General features: G+C 39.9%; 1 long non-coding RNA gene across 1 annotated transcript in view; it reads left to right on the top strand.

The window, feature by feature from the left end:
* The window catches only part of LOC138990225 (uncharacterized), a 235,351-nt gene that overhangs the window by 142,302 nt on the left and 73,283 nt on the right, over positions 1–19,766 (top strand). Inside the window, exon 2 of the long non-coding RNA XR_011466345.1 lies at positions 14,156–14,305. This is a non-coding gene — a long non-coding RNA (uncharacterized lncRNA). The remainder of the gene's footprint in view (positions 1–14,155; positions 14,306–19,766) is intronic.

Raw genomic sequence — 19,766 nt, 5'->3', positions numbered from 1 at the left:
CTATTGTGTGCCTTAGGTCAAGGGTGTGGGCTTCCCTTGTGGAACAGTTGGTAAAGAATCTGCCTGCAATGTAGCAGACCTGAGTTCAATCCCTGGGTTGTAAAGATCCCCTGGAAAGGGGAACGGCTGTCAACTCCAGTATTCTGGCCTATAGAATTCCTTGAACTGTATAGTCCATGGGGTCACAAAGAGTTGGACACGACTGAGTGACTTCCACTTTCACTTTGTCCAAGGATGCAGGGGTGAGCATGGGTTGGGAGGAGCCTGAGGGACTAGAACTACAGTTCTGAGTTAGTTCTGTTTCTTTGAGGCTTGATGGTGGTCTCCCCCATGTCAAGGGGTAGGTGCAGGGCCTGAGGGGCTAGCATTGCTCTTCTGAGTGAGCTCTGCTTCTGCATGGTACAATGACAGTGTTCGCCTTAGTAGAGAGCAGTGCTGGAGCAGGAGCCTAGTGTAGGCTGAAGGGTTCACTGGGGTGGTTCTGGCAGGCTGGCCAGAGTACCAGGTGCCTTTCAATCTGCTGCCTTTCTGCTATGACAGTGGATAAGCGAGTCTGTACATATTATCTTCAACAGTGATTGTCTATGACCTTCTGTTAAGCCCTTGCCTGCTTACCTGCTAAGTCGCTTCAGTTATGTCTGACTTTTTGAGACTCTATGGACTGTAGCCTGCCAGGGATGGGGGTTCTCCAGGCAAGAATACTGGAGTGGGTTGCTGTGAAGCCCCACTGGTACTCAAACCAGCCAAGGGTGCTTATCTTCCCAATGTCAGATGCCAGGGCTAAAGTATTCAATATGGAGCTCAAACCTCTTGCTCCTTAAGAAGGATCCCCCAAACTGTGATATCTTCCTCCTCTTCAGGGTCACTTGCCAGAGGTGTGGGTCCCAGCTAGATCAGAGCCATTCTCCTAGACATCAGGTCATTCTCAGAGAGAGTTGCTGTATACGTAGTTGTAGTTTGGTGTGCTTGTGGAAGGAGGTGAGCGTCTGCCTCCTATATCATCTTGACCTACTTTCTCCGTCTATGACCATTACTTTTAATTCTTTATCAGGTAGATTAATTATCTTTGTTTCATTAAGGTCTTTTTCTGAGGTTTATCTTATTCATCTTTTCAGAAAACATTTTCCTCTCTTTACTGAACTCCGTGTGTTTGTTTCTATTTATTGGGTGAAACACCTACTTCTCCCAGTCTTGAAGAAGTGGCCTTGTGTCAGTGATGAATCTTATCATTCAACTTAGCTCTTGGTTGTCTCTTGAATCTTTGTGATTGTCTAAGCAGATTGATTTGCTCTTGATAGGTCCCTGTTGTTGAGCATGTGCCAAGCCCTGTCAGTGTTCCAAGGGGAGGAATATCATTTAACACCCAGCTTCAGACTGATTGGAAGCCAAATCCTCAGGCATCAGCTTTTAAAATGTGTGAATATATATAGTCCTGTGGGGCTACAACTGTAAACCCTGCTGGGATCCAGACCACGAAATTTAGAGTTTTTTCCTGAGTGACAGTTGCACAAATCTGGTCTCCAGAGGAGTGTATATTACCTCTTTTCTGGAAGGCATTGTTAAGCTGTAGTGAGGCCAAAGGAGTGCACAAGGATAGTGTCCTCCATCTACATTCCCTGAGAGAGGCTTCCTAGCTTCTAGATGTGTGACAAGCCTGAAGCTCAGGCTGAAATTCAAGGACAAGTAAATAGGCCTTTTGGGAGTGTGTTTCAGTTTGCTGACTGTGCAACAACCTGGGGGTGGTTCCCTGCTAGGAAAGTTTTCAACTGTTACAATCCTGTGGAGAGCAATGCAAGCCTTCTTGGCCACCAGGGCTAGGTAATAAGGGGCATCTCCCGTGTGGATTGCATGTGCCCACCAGCTTTAGTAAGGGAGTGGGACCCCCACTCACCAGTTTCAACAGGACAGGTCTTAGCGAGACAGTGGGAAGATGCCATGTGTGTGCTAGCAGACTGGAGGGAGAGTACAAAGATGGCATCCACCAGCTCCTCTGCCTCAGGAGAGAGTCCTGTCTTCCACTACCCCTCTAGCAGATGGTTTAAAATTAGCAAGTGAGTCTCCTTCTCATATAGTCTAGACACTTTCAAACTGCTCCTTTTGTGCTGGGCCCCAGGGTAAGTGAGACTTCACATAAGCCTTTCAAAAGGAGAATCTCAGTTCTCCATAGCCCTTTGTGTCCCTTGGACATAGGTCTGCTGGTTTTCTAAGCCAGATATTTTGAGGCCTTGTCTCTTTGATGTAAGTCCCAAGGGTTGGGGTAGTTGTTGTCAAGCACAACCCCCTTGCTCCTCTGGGAGAAGCTCCAGACTTGTGAGCACCCCTCCTATTGTGAAGCAGCATACTGGGGTTGAGTTTTTCATGAGACCATGTCCCTGCCTCTCCTACCCATCTTGATGTGGTTCTTTTATCTCTTGTTGTTGAGAAGCAGTGCAACTAGTTTTCATTTCTTTTTCAAAGAGAATTGTTTCATATGTAGCTGTAGAGTTGGTGTGTCCCATGGGAGAGGAGCTCAGGATCTTCCTACCCAACCATCTTAGACCTCTGCTGTCGTGTTATTTAAAAAGGTGTTGAATTTGGCCAACACAGTTGTATGGTCTTTGTAAGGTTCAAATGAAACAATGATACAAAGTGGATATTTCAACATGGGGTAATGGAAGACATATGAGCTTCGAAATTGGAACTTCCAAGGTTTAAATCTCAAATCTACCACTCCTTAGTGGGGATCATCTTGGATAAGTGATCTAATTTTTTAGAGTCTCTAATATTACTTTTTAAGAATGTTACTCCGACTAACAGGAATGATATGAAAGTTAAATTTTAGCATGTAAATAAGTCTAATAGGTATATGGTAGGAGATTAATAAAGATTATTTTCTGCCTCCCCACTCCACCCCAATTTGAAATCTGTCATTACGGTCAGAGTATTTTTCCATTTCTTTCTGCTCATCAATTTTTGAGATATAGGTGCTGTCTCTTGGTCTTACAACAGATTTGGCCATGAGGGTCCAAGATTGACAGGGGTTGTAACCACTTTTCTTAATTTTGAAAAAAAAACAAAACAAAACAAAACAAAAAACACCTTCTGCAGCAGTTCAGCCTTGTGGTTTTCCTCTCATGGCTTGGTCCACCCCATGTATACCTCATCAAATAACAGGTGTCAGTGCTTTATCCTAGCTGCAACATGCTAGTAGGAGATCTAACATTGATCAAAAATACTGATTTGTGTTTTTTCTGTCTCTGTATAAAGCATTTTGATGCAGATCAGTTCCTATTTCCTTGGTAACAGGAAACACACCCATTTCATAATGAGTAACAGAATTTGCTATTAGTTCAAACCAAAGCTAAGTCCAAAGTTTGGACATACAGAAATTGATTTAGCATATGTTGCTCATAGCACTAAGACTTAAGGATCAAAAATCTTATTTCAGTCCTATTTGTTACTTTTTTTGTGTGCAATCACAAGGCTCTGTCATACGTTTTATGATTGTTAAAGCAAAATATAGACAATAAATGTTAACATACTGGGCTAAGGAAAACTTTCCTCTACTAAAGAGAAAAATTGAAAGGTAGAGACTAGTTTAGGGCTAGTTGGGTTACACACCCTCTGAAAAGTAGGCAGACAAAGTTCTTCTATATCCACCCCTGGGAAGAGTGTCTAGCCTCGGCAGACATGATACTTCTAATCCGTATTAATCTGGATAGAGGTACAGTGGAGAAGGCAATGGCACCCCACTCCAGTACTCTTGCCTGGAAAATCCCACGGGCGGAGGAGCCTGGTAGGCTGCAGTCCATGGGGTCGCTGAGGGTCGGACATGAATGAGCGACTTCACTTTCACTTTCACTTTTCACTTTAATGTATTGGAGAAGGAAATGGCAACCCACTCCAGTGTTATTGCCTGGAGAATCCCAGGGACGGGGGAGCCTGGTGGGCTGCCGTCTATGGGGTCGCACAGAGTCGGACACGACTGAAGCGACTTAGCAGCAGCAGTAGTAGCAGAGGTACAGTAACATTACAAACTAGAATCAGTCCTGGGAAAGACATAATATAGGTAAGTTTAACACTCTCACTGTATTTTCATCACATTGTCCTTTCTTTTTCCCTAGGTGCCTTGTAGCTTAAGTCTGATCTTGGAATTCTCTCCTTAGCAGGATTCAGACTCATATTTTCCCTCTGTCTTCCTCCCTTTATAAAGGCCTGATGTCCATCATCATCAATGTTAATGACACCAATCTTCTTCTAGAGATATCTGTATATCAACAGAGACAATGCCCTACACATCTTTTTTATAGTTGGATCTTAAGTAACAGGTATATATGGCTAAAACACTTTGAGGCAGGCACCCCCTTTCTACATTATTCAAATCATATCCATGCTACAGAAACATGGGATAGGAGTTACAAACTTCCTTTATGAACTTGCATTTAAGTTGTATTCTTTTAAACCAAGATGAATATTCAGAAAGAAAGCAAATCAAAAAAGATCCCAAAGTACATGATGTAGTAGTTGATGGCAGAACAGTACTCCCACTGAGAATAACATAAAAGTTGGACAAAACATAAAAATGATCTGTCTGAAGAGTTTAGAGAACAGCTGAGATGACTGAGTGGCCAAAGTTAGCTGGAAAAGAAGATAATTACTGAGAGATGAGCTGATATTTTGTGAGTTGTTTTCCTCCCAGGGATGTTTACCAATTCTTGGCCTTTGCAGGGAGGCTCAGAATCCAGCAAAGGGCCGTAGCTAAGGAATAACCCAGCAGAACTTCTGAGCATGTCACAGTGCAATGGGGGTCAAAATTGAGGTGCAGGGTTATGGAGGCTGTCAGGACTTGAGGGACCAAGATCCTGGCGAGAGGGGGATAAATTCCGCCTTTTAAGATTTTTCTTTGGCATTGTGTGTGTGTGTGTGTGTAATATTCTTAAGCTGTGAAGAGAAAGAGTTTAAAAAACAAACTAGAAAGTCTCTGAAAAGTGGTTTGGGGCTTTTGACAATCATAGCGATAAAGGTGCTTCCCTGGTGGCTCAGTGGCTCAGTCATTTGGACATGATTTTCCCTGGTGGCTCAGACAATAAAGATCTGCCTGCAATGCAGGAGACCCCCGGGTTTGATCCCTGGCTCAGGGAGATCCCCTGGAGAAGGGAATGGCAACCTACTCCAGTATTCTTGTCTGGGAAATCCCATGGATATAGGAGCTTGGCAGGCTACAGTCCATGGGGTCATGAAGATTTGGGTATGATTTAATAATTAAACAACAACAAATGGAGATAAAGAGGCAAAAACTGTCAAGCAGGAATAGCATACTAGTCTCTCAGTAGGGACCTCTGGAAGATACACACTAGGAGTGATAAACCAGGCTTACCTAAAGGTTTACAAAATCTGTAACCAGCCTTGACTTAGCTCCCTGCTTGGGTTGCAGGGATCTGTACCTAGCTCCTAATTGGCATCTCCAAATGTGTACAGCTTTTCTTTATGTAGAATAGTTTTACCATTTCCTTTTGATTTTTAGAAAAACAAGAGTGTTCAATTTAAATAGTAAAAGATTATTTTGGGGGGCATACAGATGAATCTCTAGATTTCCAGGATGCTGAAATTTAACCTAGGGCTTCCCTGGTGGCTCAGTGGTAAAGAATCTGCCTACAATGCAGGCGCCCCCAATTGGATCCCTGGGTTGGAAAGATCCCTTGGAGGTGGGCATGGCAACCCACCCCCGTACTCTTGCCTGGAGAATTCCATGGACAGAGGAGCCTGGTGGGCTACAGTCCATAGGGTTACACAGAGTCGGACATGACCAAAGTGACTAAACAGCAGCAGCAAAACTTAACCTATACCTTTTATGAACTTAAAAAAGAAATTCATTCAATAACTCAGAAAGTATTTATTGAGTGTTACTAGTCAGTTTCAGGCACTAGTCATGTGCAGGGGGTACAACAGAAAAGCCAGGCAGAGCTATTCTCTGTCCTTGACGAGTTCACAGTCTGTTGGGGAAGCAGACACACTGAGTGTAATCAAGAAATAATATACACATGTCTAACAACTTTCTAATGTTCCAAGGGTCAAAAACAATACGAGCTCTGGAAAACTGGGGATTTGGAGGCACATAACTTCATGGGTTTCTTAGTGTTGGCAATGGTGATACACTAATCTGAGGGCAGTAGGATAAACTTGCTCATTGTTGAGTGTCCTTTATGAAGTTTTATGATTAAATGTAAATTATCTCTTTGTCTACATCTGGTTAAAATATTACTTCCCAACCCCATTCACAGTGCAGTGTGAAATGATTACAATATATGGAGTCTAGAGACCATAAGGACTGACAACAGCCTATCTGTGTTTCCTTCTCCTATGGTGCTATGGGTCCTACAATACATTCTCTCTCACCATGTGTAGGGATAGCTGCATAAATACATAAGGTATTACCAGTAGTGGGCTTTACAATACTTTGAAACTGCCAGAAACTTAGTAATGAGTGGGATTTTTTCTCATTTCCTAGTTCATTTCTTTGATTAGGGATTATAACTCTCTCTGGTCATTTTTGTATATGATGTATTGCAGCAGAGAGAGCAGGCAAGCATCAAGTTTGGGTGACTGGGTTTTAAAGTAGATTAGGTTACAGGAGCAAGAGATTTAATACATACAAAGAAAAAAGGTTGTAAAAGGGGGACCATTTGGTTAACCATGTCAAACTGGAAGCCTGCCTCTTGAGAGATATGGTCTAAACAGAGCAGTGGTACCTATGGACATAGGATAGAAGTGAGATCTGGGTGGAATAATTGTGTAGCTTTTCTAGACAAGATGGTCCAGATATTGTATTTTAATCACCTATGAACTAATTTTTTAAATAAAGCTAAAATTTATTTTTTAATTAAAATATATCATGTGCAATGTGCAAACAGGTTTAGACAAGACTCTAACTGTGGAATTATCTTGAGAAGTTTGGAACCCAGTGTATGACTCTGCACTAGAACCACCCTCCCAGGATTCTTTAAGAGCAGTTAAAAAAAAAAAAGAGCAGTTCAGTCTGGGGCAAGGTGTGTATGCTTGTAAGTTATTCACAAGTATGGATATGTTGCTTACAAATGGCAACATTTAAGGATGAGACAAGTCATTACAAATTAGCTTGAGACACTTTAAGGAGCCTTAAGGTGACAGCTCTTCCTACCCATTCACTGGTGCCAGGAAGCATGTTGCAATAAGAACTAGAAATCCCTGGGCATACGATAGCACTACTCCAGGCTTTGAGATAGACCATTTGTTCCCAACTCTTTTAATTTAGTCCCTTTGCATTATGTAAATGATGTAAGCAAGTGTTAATGGTATTTTTAATAGAATTGATTCAGAAGCATTATAAGCCCAATGAGATACTTAGGGATGAGTCACAGCAATTTAATAGGCTCAGGTACTGGTCGTTTATTTTCCAGAACTGTGCTGTCCATTTTAATGGAAAGTGCCTCAGAGAATAACAATTTGTAAGTCCTTTTCTTTATCATTTTTTCCCTTCTAATGTGTGTGTGTGTGTGTGAAGACTAACACATAGTACCTTGGAAATGAGCTTTTTTTGGAAATTATCATCCCTGTCAGTTTCAATCCTGGGTGTTCATAAAAAGGGTCTTGGATATATCTTTATCCTGTGTCTAGTACAGTATCTGGCACATAGTTGGTGCCCATTAAATATCTTTCTATCTTTCTGTTGAAAGATCGTGAAAAATAAAACAAAACATTGACTGAATGCCAAGGACGTAGTCCAAGAAGCTAGGGGAAACAGTCTGAAACCCAGTTTCTAGATGGCAGGTCAAGAGGCAAGGATGCAAAGTTTTGACACCAGTAAGGTGGACTAGAGAATGTTTAAAGTGGAAAATAGAGTTTCTTATATTTTCTTGCCGAGGGACATCGTTTATATACAAGGTAGTGCTGAACCTAGCAACTGGGAGAATTAAACACCTCACTCAAGTTTAGAACAAGAGGAGTTGGGGCTTACCGCCATATAAGATTAGGACTTGGTTTACAAGATATTCCTAAGTGAAAAGTCTACCCTAGACAGTAATTTTTTAAAGTTTTGAGTCCATCTCAAACTTACAGAAGAGTTTCAAGTACTGTATGAAGGACTTTGGTGTTCTTGCACTATTCAAGAGTTAAGTTGCTAATCTCATGACCCATCAACTGTGACTATTTTAGTGCGTATTTCCTACCACCAGAATATTTTCCTACGATAACCACAACAAAAGCATCAAAATCAGAAACTTGACATTTATATATGACTACCAAATAATCCTCAGATCTCATTCAAGTTTTATAGGTTTTCTCAGTAATGATGTTTCAGAAGCACATCTTACATTTAGTTTTCATGAATCTTTAGTCCCCTAAGATCCAAAAGAGTTACCTTTTTCCTTGGTTTTCATGACCTTAACAATTTTGAAGATTACAGGCCTCTTAATTTGTAGAATGTCCCCCTGTTCAAGTTTGTCTGATGTTTGCTCACGAATGGATTCAAGTTATGCAAATCTGGCAGGAATATCATAACAGTGATGGTGCATTCTTTCATTGTATCTTCTTAGGTAAATTTTGATTTGTCTAGCTACTGATGCTATTACTTTGATTGTTTAATAAAGATGGTATCCTCCAGGCTTCTCTACAGTAATGTTACTCTTTTCCCCTTTGTAATTAGTAATTATTTGTTAGAGATGATACTTTGCAGCTATGTAAATATTCTAGTCTTTGTAAGGCTTCCTATTCATTCATTTATCCATCACACTTTCAGTTTATTCATTTATTTACTTATATCAGTATGAATTCATTGTTTTCTATTCAACTGGCTATAATTTGTAATTGCCATTATTTATTTTGATGTTTGAATTGTTCCAGATTTGTTCAGTAGGAGCCCCTCAAGCCAGCTTCTATGTCCTTTTTTGACATATCACCATCTGTTTTGAACACTCTTGCTTTCTGGTACAAAAAGGTGTTCCAACCTTACAGGGAACTTTTTTTTGCCCTAGTCATGAAGACGAGCCATTTCTCCAAGGAGCCAAGTTCCACTTAGTGGTATTTAGAAAACAACTTCTGTGTGCATAGTTATTGGGATATCACTGTTCCCATGCCTTCTCATTTGTATTTGTTTCTCTATATATTCATATTTATATGTCTTTCAGTCTATTTATCTAATTCTACCAGCTTTGACATCTCCTGCCTTTCATCCCAAATGTAGATGTTCTCATTGTACTGAGTTCTGACTCCTGATGCCAGACCACTGCAGCCATTGCCTTCTGCATGGTTGTCATTATAAATTGCTTGGGCTTTTGCATCCCACTGTGGGCCATATCTCCTCTATCCTGGCTAGGAAATTTACTGTACTCAATTCCACTTCATGGCTTTAAAGCTGAATTGTTCTAGGAGGGAATGTAAGAGAGGAGAGAAGGAGGGTGGAGAGAGAATGAGATAGAGAGAGAGGAAGGAAGAGGGAGAAAAGGAGGAAGAGGAAAGAAAAGGAGAAGAAAGAAGAGAAGAGAGAAAGTACAGACTTTATATTAAAATAAATAAATTACCTTTCCCATGAGCAAAAGGTCCTTGTTGTTGTTAGTCGCTCAGTCACATCTGACTCTTTCTTTGTGACCCCATGGACTGTAGCACATTAGGCTTCCATGTCCTTCATTATCTCCTGGAATTTGCTCAAATTCATGCCCATTGAATTGGTGATGCTATTTAACCATCTCATCCTCTGCTGCCCTCTTCTCCTCCTGCCCTCAATCTTTCCCAGCATCGGGATCTTTCCCAGTGAGTCAGCTTTTCGCATCAGGTGGCCAAAATATCCATTACATACTTTTGATCCAATTTATATATTTAAAAATAGAGACTCACAATCTCATCAGGATTTGAGGGCTACCAATCTGTTTGGGGTTTCAACTGGTAGATTATGGGGCTTGGATTTGTTGTCCTTGCCATGTTTGAGTGAGATCCACAGTTTTCAAACTATGTTCTCTGTAGGCTTAGGTTCTTTGCATAAGTCTCAGGGCTGTTCTGGGAGGATAGGTGGGAGAAGTGTGGTGTCTCAGTGGCTTGACTTTGTTTCCCATCCTACTTCAACCAGAAAATTCTGTTTGCAACTGTTCTATGTATCAGGTTTCACATAAGACTCCAGCTGAAAAAATTTCAAATGCTAAAAATGTTTGAAAACTGGAGTTAGTTGATCTCTCTGAGAATGTCAGCTGGGAGTTATAAGAATTAACCTTTGTAATTTTTATTTAAGTGTACATCTTTTCTTCATGAATCTGAGCAGTGGATAATTTTGTCATTAAAAATGTTTTTATTGTAAATGAAATACATGATTCTTTTATATTGTTCTCAAAATATGGAAAATGGAAAACCATTATCTCCTTACTTTTTCTGCCTCTGGTACAATATAAGAAAGCCATTCAACATTTTGAAATATTCCTTTCCACTCTTTTTGTTTTGCTTCACTATTATTTTTTAAAGTACTTGTAAGCATATATTATATATAACATACTCTTAGTTTTCTAGACATAGAATTTCTGGGATCTCAGTTTCAACGAAGGATAAAACAACAGGGGCTTTCTTTCTTGCTAATATAAATTTCCTACAGTATTAGAAGCTGGGGATACATTCCCTGTCCTCATTAAATTTGCAATCTAGTTGGAAAAGGGACTAAACAATCTTAAGTGTGAGAGGTATTAGAAAGAAACACAGAACATTGTGAGATCATAAGATGGGCAGAGTGCACTTTTTGGATACACAGAAAAAATATTAGGCTTCCCTGGTGGCTCAGTGGTAAAGAATCTGCCTGCTAGCAGGAGATGTGGGCTTGATTCCTGGGTTGTGAAGATCCCCTGGAGGAGGAAATGGCAACCCACTCCAATATTCTTGCCTGGAGAATTCCATGGACAAAAGAGCGTGTCTGGCTATGGTCCATGGAGTTGCAAAAGAGTTGGACATGACTTAGTGACTAAATAGCTATGGGATGGGTTTCCTGCCATTAGCAATGCAAAGAATCCCCCCTGATATGCTCACCACCCAAAATAAACCAATACCAACAATTTAGTTGTTTTATATCAGCCTTTCATCAAATGATGTATTTTAACAAAGTTGAAATCATAAATGTATGTTGAATTGATTTAAGATGTCATCCCAAGAAACACTAGTGCAGGGGAGAAGATAGCAAGGGAAGGAATGCAATAAGATGTATGTTACAAGATAGTTACCAGTGTAGGCACATGGGGCTTAATCCTTGGTGAGTAATCTATGGGAAATAGTATAGAACATACTTCAATGTCTTCCTCCCTTAGTGGTGAAGAAGCTGGGGTATTTATCTAACAATTCCTTACTCATCATCGGTTGAAAACTACCTTGGGGCATTACCTCTCTTGTACTTTTGTTTGTCCTCCATGTGAGTTAACTGCGATCCTGTGTCCAGAAATATAGTCCCCAGTCAAAGTTTCAGGTATTCCCCAGTAACATGCTTTAGTGGGTGCAGGTGGGTAGAAAGGCTCTACCAACATCAATGATCATTTTTCACTCTCATCTTACTCAGCCTTTCAGTATAATTCAACAATTCAGTACAAAACAAGGATGCACCACCTTCTAAAAAAATTTAGCAGTACCATCTTTTCCTTCCTCACTGGTTACTCTTTCTAAGTCTCCCAGGTTGATTCATCTATACACTTTCTCTCACTTATTTAATTCCCTTTACTGCTTCATTGAACTCCAGACCAATATATACACCTGCCTACTTCACTGGCATATCTAGTAGGCATTTCAAAATGTTTAAAATGAAAGTGAACTCTTGTTTTTTCATCAAACCTTCTTCATTTACCTATGTTTTACAGTTCATAAAATGTCCACCCTTTCTCTAGTTGCCAAAACATTTATGAACAATTCTTGATTCCCTTTCCCTCACCTGCCACAACTGACTTTATCAGTAAGTTCTCTGGTCTTCATCACAAATATAAAAACTGTAAATACACCAGTTTCTCCATATCCATCTCTGTCATCTTAGCACAAGACATTATCATCTTTCCAAATTTACTTGCAATGGCTTCCTAATTGGTCTGTAGATCCCTCCACCCTTGGACCTTTATAATTCATTCTATACACAGTAAACTAAGTGATATTTTAAAATTATCTTGCTTCCTTCTTAAAATCTCTGACAGTTCCCCACAATAGTTGAACGTAAAAATAGCACAATAATTTTGACCTTTCTTACCACTCTGACTCATTTCCTACCTCTTTCCTCTGATTTCTGCACACTAACGACTTGCCTTCTTCTTTTCTTAGTCATTCTTAACAGGAAAGTACCACATCTTGGGGCATTTTTAAGTTTGTGGTTGCATCTTTGCTCATTGTGATATTTGGGTGGAGGTCAGTGATTTAAGATGTCCTGCAGTGTGCCGGATAGCCCATGAAATGAGTACAGTTCAGCCTCCCGCATGACTTCCAAATATCCTACCAGACATTCATGTAGGTGAAACAAGTGTTCTTAAAATTATTTGGACCTAAAGCCTAATTCCACTTTATATATAAACACATAATTTATTATACCCTGAAATTTCTAGGAATGCATCCACATTGTAAATTGAGAAAAGATTGTAATTTGTTTTGTTAGAACTCTATCAAGACTTGCTCACTGTTTCAGAAAATCATGTCACCAATGGCAACGCCATTTGTGGCATATGAGTTGCCAATGCAACACACCTGTACCTGAGTCCCTTTGTAGTTGTTGCATTCGTGCTGATTCTAAGTATAGACACAAACATCTGACTACTTCATATGGCTTCTTGTTATTATACCTGAGCATTTTCATCTAGAAATGCATATCATTTTATTATAAATTACCTCTCCATTCTTTTTACTTTATAGTATAGTTATGGAATTATAGTAATATTTTTGGATATTATTTGTGTAAATAGTTTATAACATATATGAATTTGGCTTCAGGAATAAAGGAACTATTTGTCATAAAAAGAAGACTCTGGAGCTAACTGAATTGAGAACACTGCTCTAAAACTTTAATCTGGATACTATCCCGGCTGTTCAAAATGCTAGTTCCATTTGCTATAGTCTTGAACAATGAGCAAATTTCTCTTGTAGATCTATAGAAGGAGAGTAGGATGGTATACCAGTTCCTGAACAAATTTTAATATCTATCTGAAATTAGTCTGGTAGAGCCATACATGCGGCAGAGATGATTAGCCAATTGCCAAAACTTCTGCTCTTCATTAGGTAGACCACATTCCCTATTATGTTTGTCATTAAGTGTAGAAGAAATTTGAAAAAAAATTGTTTCTGCATGCACATTTTCAGAGTTCTTTTTGTCTGTGTATAAAACTTACTTCAGACGATCAGACCTTCTAAGGTACAGTGTGCATTGACATTTCCCTCCTTCTTCCGTCCTTTTTTTCCTGTGAGTTGCTCTCATGAAAATAATTTAGAAAGGTTTTAAGGTAGAAGGGTATGATGAGTACCAATGGAAGCAGTAGGATAGAGGTGATGACTCCTTATGTTTATTTTATTATTTTGTTTTCAACTCTTACTTAAAACTGGGGGCTTCCCTGGTGGCTCAGAAGGCAAAGAATCTGCCTTCTCCAATGCAGGAGACCCATGTTTGATCCTTGGGTCAGGAAGATCTCCTAGAGAAGAGAATGGCAATCCATTCCAGTATTCTTGTCTGGGGAATTCCATGGACAGAGGAGCCTGGTGGTCTGTAGTCCATGGGGTTGCAAAGAGTCAGAGCAATTAACGGCTGAGCAATTAACCCTTTCTAAAGCTGGGTCACACTTAGAGTAATGGTGTAAAAAGTAAGATATAATTAATTTTCTTCCTTTTTTACAGATAATCTCTTTTTGTAAGTGTTTCTCAGTTCAAATCTGTTTTCCTTATACTTTGTATTTCTCTGAGATTTTGGCATTTAGCTGCCCATAAGACACTATTTTCAGTATTGAAGTTTTTGCCCTTGGGAAGGGAATATTTTCACATGTATTTTAGAGATTTTGAGAATGACTATATTGTAAGCTAATGGTGTGGGACATTTTAAAATCAAGAGCAATGGTATTTATTTACATACCAGATAATAGCCTGTATAGTTGTCACAGGCTGATGGTGATCCATGGAGAAATGGTAATGGACAGAAGAAAATATTATAAGTGCTTTGTTGTAGGTAAAGGACACACTTAATGATACACAGACAAAGAAGATGAAGAAGCATGTTGCCTTTTGATTGGGAAAACTTCAGTGGACTTCAAGTTTTCCCACAATGATGACCCAATGAGACTACCCAACTAGGATGAAGACACCACCACTTGTGGGGGTAAGCTCTCCTTACCATTCTTATTATGATTTTTCTACCCTCCTGGTCATTCTCCACTCCTCAGGGTGCTCTGGGCTGGTGCACTGGATGACCCAAAGGGATGGGATGGGGAGGGAGGTGGGAGGGAGTTCAGGATGGAGAACATATGTACACCCGTGGCAGATTCATGTCAATGGATGAATGTGAGTTTTACATCAGCTTTTTCATTCTCCTCATTCACCCTCATCAAGAGGCTCTTTAGTTCCTCTTCACTTTCTGCCATTACAGTGGTATCAGCTGCCTATTTATGGTTGTTGATATTTCTCTTGCTAATCTTGACACCAGCTTGTGATTCATCCAGCCTAGCATTTCACATGAGGTACTCTGCATAGAAATTAAATAAGCAGGGTAACAATATACAGCTTTGATGTACTCCTTTCCCAGTTCTGAACCAGTCTGTTGTTCTGTGTCTGGTTTTGATGCTTCTTGACATGCATGCAGGTTTCTCAGGAGACAGGCAAGGTAGTATGGTATTCCCATCTCTTTAAAATTTTTGTATAGTTTGTTGTGATCCACACAATCAAAAGCTTTAGTGTAGTTAATGAAGCAGAAGTAGATGCTTTTCTGGAATCCCCTTGCTTATTCTATGATCCAATGGTTGTTGGCAATTTGGTCTCTGGGTCCCTCTGCCTTTTCTAAATCCAGCTTGTACATATGGAAGTTCTTGGTTCACGTACTGTTGAAGCCTAGCTTGAAGGATTTTCAGCATTACTCTGCTAGCATGTGAAATGAGTGCAGTTGTGTGGTAGCTTGAACATCTTTTGGCATTGCCTTTCTTTGGAATTGGAATGAAAACCACACTTTTCCAGTCCTGTGGCTACTGCTGAGTTTTCCAAATTTGCTGGTATATTGAGTGCAACACTTCAACAGTATCATCTTTTAGGACTTGAAATAGCTCAGCTGGAATTCCATCACCTCCACTAGCTTTGTTTGTAATAATGCTTCCTAAGGCCCACTTAACTTCACACTCCAGGATGTCTGGCTCTAGGTGGCTGACCACACCATTGTGCTTATATGGCACTCCACTCCAGTACTCTTGCCTGGAAAATGCCATGGATGGAGGAGCTTGATAGGCTGCAGTCCATGGAGTCTCGAAGAGTCGGACACGAATGAGCGACTTCACTTTCACTTTTCACCTTCATGCATTGGAGAAGGAAATGGCAACCCACTCCAGTGTTCTTGCCTGGAGAATCCCAGGGACGGGGGAGCCTGGTGGGCTGCCGTCTATGGGGTCGCACAGAGTCGGACACGACTGAAGCGACTTAGCAGCAGAAGCAGCAAGACCTTTTTTTGTACAGTTATTCTGTGTATTCTTGCCACCTCTTCTAAATCTCTTCTGCTTCTGTTAGGTCCTTGCTGTTTCTGTCCTTTATTGTACCCATCTTTGCATGAAATATTCCATTGCTATCTCTAATTTTCTTGAAGAGATCTCTAGTCTTTCCCATTCTACTGTTTTCCTCTATTTTTTGCATTTTTCACTTAAGAAGGCTTTCTTGTCTTTTCTTTCTATTCTCTGGAACTCTGCATTCAGTTGGGTATATCTTTCCCTTTCTTTGCCTTTTGCTTCTCCTCTTTCCTCACATATTTGTAAGACCCTTTCAGACAATTCCTTTGCCTTCTTGCATTTCTTTCTCTTGGGGATTGTTTTGGTCACTTCTTCTTGAAAGTGTTGTAAATCCTCACCCATCATTCTTCAGGCACTCTGTCTACCAGGTCTAATCCCTTGAATCTATTAGTCACCAGCACTGTGTAATCACAAGGGACTTTATTTAGGTCATACTCGAATGGTTCAGTGTTTTTGCCTACTTTCTTCAACTTAAGCCTGAATTTTGCAATAAGGAGCTCATGATCTGAGCCAGTCAGCTCTAAGTCTTGTTTCTGCTGACTGTATTGAGCTTCTCATCTTCAATTTAAAGAATATAGTCAATCTGATTTTGGTATTGACCATCTTGTGATATTCATGTGTAGAGTTGTCTCTTGTGTTGGAATAAGGTGTTTACTATGACGAGTGTATTCTCTTGTCAAAACTGTGTTAACTCTTGCAGAACCTTTTCACATCAAAGCATTCATCAGAATAATTCAGTTAATAAGTAACTCCTATAGATTGCTCATTCTTAAGGAAAAAGTTGAATGGTTAAGAATGTGCCTTGCAATTGGCTAATCAAATTAAAGATCATATTATTACTTGTTGGGATGCTTGGGTCAAAAGAAATGTCAAAGTAGACTGCTGCTGCTGCTGCTAAGTCGCTTCAGTCGTGTCTGACTCTGTGCGACCCCATAGATGGCAGCCCACCAGGCCCCACTGTCCCTGGGATTCTCCAGGCAAGAACATTGGAGTGGGTTGCCATTTCCTCCTCCAATGCATGAAAGTGAAAGTGAAGTCGCCCAGTCGTGTCCGACTCTTAGTGACCCCATGGACTGTAGCCTACCAGGCTCCTCCATCCATGAGATTTTCCAGTCAAGAGTACTGGAGTGGGGTGCCATTGCCTTCTCTGGCAAAGTAGACTACTAACAAACACAGTGCTTCAGAATTCAGGAACACATCTCATAAAACTCTGTTTCAAAGACAAGTTATAATTTAGGGCAAAATGCTATGTATTTATGGAGAAGGCGATGGCACCCCACTCCAGTACTCTTGCCTGGAAAATCCCATGGACAGAGGAGCCCGGTAGGCTATAGTCCATGGGGTCGTGAAGAGTCGGACACGACTGAGCAACTTCACTTTCACTTTTTACTTTCATGCATTAAAGAAGGAAATGGCAACCCACTCCAATGTTCTTGCCTGGAGAATCCCAGGGACAGGGGAGCCTGGTGGGCTGCTGTCTATGGGGTCACACAGAGTTGGACATGACTGAAGTGACTTAGCAGCAGTAGCAGCTATGTGTTTATTGAGAACTAGATCAAATATTTCCTCTTCTGCAAAATTTTGATCAGTTTACTTTGGCAGAACTGGTCAATTCTTTTTCTAAAAGTAATTTGTTCATTGATAGTGAGTTATTACTATTAGTATTAGCAGTGATGGTAGTACTAGTAGTATTAATATTTGTAGTGGTAGTCTAGAAGTTATTTGGCAGAGTGTATGTCTTCTTATGTATCCTTATGGCTCAATTCATTGTCAGGCCTATAGTAATTGCTCATCAAATGTTAATTCAAATGAATCCCTGTATCCGAGAATCAATGAATGAACCAGTTTCAATGAAGGGTGAATTATGGTTTCCTCTGCATCATGGGGAGAGTAGATCAGGACTGTTATAGAAATGGTAGGATTGTGACTTTCCTATTGGAGTAACGAATTTAAATTTTACTGATGGGAAAAATGCAGTCCAGGGATATTCGTCTAGGATTAAACTTTCTGAAAGAGGAATACCACTAAAGATTGGATTTTAAAACATCAACAAAAAAAGTTATGGAAAACTTTTGAAGTGTTAAATGATCATGAGAACAAAAATTTGGACTGAATTTTAGACTGACTATTTAGCTTTAAAAGCACAACAAATTGAAGAAAGAAAATAGCTTTTCCCCCTCCTTGGGGGCCTGCTGCTTTCTGTTGGCAAAAGTCAGCCATTGCATGGGGAAACGAGACTCCAAGTTCATGAGTGCAGAGTCAGAAGGTGTATTTACTTGCCTCTGTATTCCCAGTGCTCCACAGAGATGTTAAAACATATTAGGTTTCTAATAATATTTGTTGAATAAATGGATCAATAAATGAAACATGTTAATCTGACTATGGTTTCATTATAAGCAGATTTGTAGGCACCAAGCCAGTTTCTACTGAAAGTTAGTTATAATAACTCTCATAGTTTCACTCACAAGCTTGGCTGTCTGAACTTATTTATTCCTCAAAGACATATTATTTGGAAATGTGAATTCTCCTGGCATGGGTTTCTACTGCAACAAATTCTTCTTGACTCCAGCTGCCTGATGCTGAAGTTTCAAAGTTATTTTGAATGCTTCTCTAGCATTTTGTCCATAGAACTGCTATAGCTGTTTTCACACATAATTACCTTTACAAAAAGCCTTTACCAAATGCAATTTCCCTTTTATGAAATTGTACATATGTGGATTTACTTTTGTACACTTTTCTACAATCAGGAGAATCTTACTTTGATTAGATGCACACCTGTTGGGGATAGTTTGAAAAAGAGGCAGTAAGAAGTTGGGAATTTGAAAAAAAGAAAAAAAAGAAGAAGAAGAAAAAGGTAAAACAGGTGGCAGACCAGGGGGAAGATTTTTAAAATACAGTTTTAGGAGAGTTAAGGTAGCTGAGGCCAAATTAGAACAGCCTTACATTGGCTGGAAGGCAGAAAGGTGCATGTGTTCTAGTATAGAATCATCAGGCGGAGAGCTTAAGTTCTGTGAGTGGGTAGGACGGAGGCCTGAGAGGTGCCTATTTGATGTGCCTAGCTGCTTAAATGAAAGTTGCTTAGGGCTTTTATCCAGCCAAGTTACTATAGTATTTTTGGGTTGCCCTGTGACCCAGAAGGAAGGAGCCAAGGAGTCATCCATCTGCCCAGAAAGCCTATAATATAATACAATAATGTATTGGGGAGGGAAGGAATATACTATCTGCCACAAAGTGTGACAAATATACAGGTATGTTGTTGAAAACCCTCAGAAGAGATTTTAGGATACCATCTTCATGTTTGGCTTTCAAGAACCCACAAAAATATACTTATAATAACATAGCTTCATTAAACCTTGGTAGCCCAAACTTATGTTTCCTTTAAAGACTTACTTTTCCTGGAAATGTGGATTCTTCTTGCATAGGCATTTTTGAAGTCTAAATCTTTGATTGGGGAGGGAAAGTATAAATGTTTGTGTACTAATTTAAAATTGCATGAACCACAGATAAGCAAAAATATTACTTTCTTTATCTTTCCATAACTAGACTTAATTTTAATCTGCAGTCCCCTTTTCAGTCTGAAGCAGAAAATGTCATTTAGTTACTCAGAGTGGTTTCTCAGTGATTTCAAATTTAAATCCAGTCATCGTCAAGAATCCCCCCCCGACCCCCTCCAACACTAATTCTCCTTGGGGTTGATGTTAATCATGAATGCACTAGGATGCATTATTTTTGGAGAGAGGGCATACATTCCTCCATATTGATTTGCCCTGTGCTGACATTGTAGGCTTTGATTGTCCGAATGGCTGGAACATGAGGACCCTCAAATTGTTATTTTAGTAGGGAGCAGCATCCCCTGTTCAGACTGAAATTGTATAATCTATACTTTAGCAACTTACTCTTCCAATAAGCACCAGAATCTTCTCTATTAATTTTGTATTACATTTAGGATTTTCTTGGCCACATGAAAAAATACTTGGTAGTCTGATTCCAACAATACCCTTGAGGACTTCTATGAAAAGGCAGAAAACCTGTTGTGAATTCATTCTTCTTTCTTCCCTCCCTCCCTCCCTTCCTTCC

The sequence above is a fragment of the Bos mutus genome, chromosome 2 (assembly GCF_027580195.1).
Source record: "Bos mutus isolate GX-2022 chromosome 2, NWIPB_WYAK_1.1, whole genome shotgun sequence".
Taxonomy (NCBI): Eukaryota; Metazoa; Chordata; class Mammalia; order Artiodactyla; family Bovidae; genus Bos; species Bos mutus.
This window is presented reverse-complemented; position numbering and strand designations above follow the sequence as displayed.